A 2,500-nucleotide genomic window follows, 5' to 3' on the forward strand; every position below is an offset into this window, starting at 1 on the left:
TCTGTCTTAGTTTTTCATTCGTTCGATGCGAAACGCTCGCTAGGCGTAACCGGCTGATTACTTTTAACGTCCTTCCGTCGCTTTTCAAATTAAAGAAGAACCACGGTGTGTGTCTATGATAGAACTACCCGATCCGATTTTCGTTGATTCTTTGATAGTCTACCAAAGTCCACCGTAAGTTCGAAAGAAAAGCATTCGTGGACTGGACGACCGGCTAAACGCGCGGTCTCGCAATCGATATACATATTCGTAACAAAGAGAGACATGGGGCGACCAACTTCTCAGAGTATATCCCTTCTTTTGGGTTCCGTTCGTATCGCGCTTCTCGTCGTGTTCGTTCGAGCCTCTCCATAGAGGATGATCGTCCGATTCGTTTGATAAATTATCATTTTTCCCTGGGGCTGTACGAACGAACAGAGAGGAAGACGACGACCGACGGATACCACAAATTTCACGTGGTAGGGCATATATTACATATCATAATTATCAGTGTTTGATCAAATTTCTTTCCAGTGTCCTTTTTGTTATGCTCCAAAACTAGTATACGCTTTATTTTCTCTTTCCTTTGCATAAATTATTAACTTCGGGCAACGTCGGGAGCGCCGGTAATCATTAGATTTGTACGAAACGCGATTTGCGCCCCACGGTGGTTTTTAGTGCCGTCAAAGTCAGAAATCGTAGGAGCGGTGCTTTAACGGGCGGTCGTGATGATACTCCAGACAACACGACGCACGACGCCGTAAAACACTCGCGCGAGTCCAGACTGATCTCTGCCTCACCACGCAAGGGGTGCGCAAACTTGCCAATAATATATAATATTTATTCTTTTTCGTACGTCCAGCGACAAACGCCAACGAAATACCCAAATTCTCGCTCGTACGTTGATACCTTTCTCTTCATCGACCCGGCTCCGAAACGTTCTTCGCCATCTCCCCGAAAGGAGAGGTAAACGACGGCGGGGTTAGGGAATCTGAGAACAACGCAAGCAGTTTTAGGACAAGTGAACGACCCTCAGCCAGGCGTGGTCCAGGAATTTTATCCGTGGACCGCAATGTGCGTTCGAAATGTCGATGTTCATGTGTCCTGCAGTTCACACGTTGACGCGCAATTAGCTGCGTTCTTCATCGACCCACGAGCCAAGTGATCCACCGTTCAGGGTAATCATATACAATTTACAATTTTTTTCTTTGTATTTAAAAATGCTCCTTGTTCTTTGCTTTAAAAATATTCGATGTTCGCACCTCCGACCAGCGTATCGACGGAGGATTGAACGCGCCATATCGACGACAAAAGTTTCTTTTTGTTTCCTGAATGACGGAAAACCATCGTTCGACGGCCGGGCGTACAGTACATTCAAAAGCCTTTGCGCGTGGCTGCGACCAAACGGGTATAATACACCCGTATATTCTTGGTTCCGAACAGTAACTTCACGCGCAATCGGGCGAACGCACGCGGCAGCGCCCATCGGTTGCTCGATGAAATCGATGCGATAAACTACAGCCTTCTCGGCTGGTCGTCGTTAGTCGCGCGAGCAACGGATGGCCGCACAATCGACGCGTCGTCGTTTGCGATTATTCGCCTCACGTTAGCCATGAGTATGTATATTATTCATTTACGAACGAACGCGGCAGCGTCCATCGGTTGCTCGATGAAATCGATGCGATAAACTACAGCCGTCTCGGCTGGTCGTCGTTAGTCGCGCGAGCAACGATGGCCGCAAAATCGACGCGTCGTCGTTTGCGATTATTCGCCTCAAGTTAGCCATGAGTATGTATAACATTCATTTACGAACGAACGCGGCAGCGTCCATCGGTTGCTCGATGAAATCGATGCGATAAACTACAGCCGTTTCGGCTGGTCGTCGTTAGTCGCGCGAGCAACGATGGCCGCAAAATCGACGCGTCGTCGTTTGCGATTATTCGCCTCAAGTTAGCCATGAGTATGTATATTATTCATTTACGAACGAACGCGGCAGCGTCCATCGGTTGCTCGATGAAATCGATGCGATAAACTACAGCCGTTTCGGCTGGTCGTCGTTAGTCGCGCGAGCAACGATGGCCGCAAAATCGACGCGTCGTCGTTTGCGATTATTCGCCTCAAGTTAGCCATGAGTATGTATATTATTCATTTACGAACGAACGCGGCAGCGTCCATCGGTTGCTCGATGAAATCGATGCGATAAACTACAGCCGTTTCGGCTGGTCGTCGTTAGTCGCGCGAGCAACGATGGCCGCAAAATCGACGCGTCGTCGTTTGCGATTATTCGCCTCAAGTTAGCCATGAGTATGTATATTATTCATTTACGAACGAACGCGGCAGCGTCCACCGGTTGCTCGATGAAATCGATGCGATAAACTACAGCCGTCTCGGCTGGTCGTCGTTAGTCGCGCGAGCAACGATGGCCGCAAAATCGACGCGTCGTCGTTTGCGATTATTCGCCTCTGGCTATCCGTGAGTATGTATAATATTCATATACGAACGAACGCGGCAGCGCCCATCG

The 2,500-nt window shown here is 48.8% G+C and overlaps 1 non-coding gene across 1 annotated transcript; it reads right to left on the reverse strand.

Annotated features, from left to right (window-relative positions):
• Nucleotides 1-1,005: 1,005 nt before the first annotated feature.
• LOC143350847 (5.8S ribosomal RNA) lies at nucleotides 1,006-1,160 on the reverse strand. The gene has a single exon (XR_013081298.1). It is a non-coding gene; the product is annotated as a 5.8S ribosomal RNA (ribosomal RNA).
• Nucleotides 1,161-2,500: the final 1,340 nt, after the last annotated feature.

The sequence above is a fragment of the Colletes latitarsis genome, unplaced genomic scaffold (assembly GCF_051014445.1).
Source record: "Colletes latitarsis isolate SP2378_abdomen unplaced genomic scaffold, iyColLati1 scaffold0041, whole genome shotgun sequence".
Classification (NCBI taxonomy): domain Eukaryota; kingdom Metazoa; phylum Arthropoda; class Insecta; order Hymenoptera; family Colletidae; genus Colletes; species Colletes latitarsis.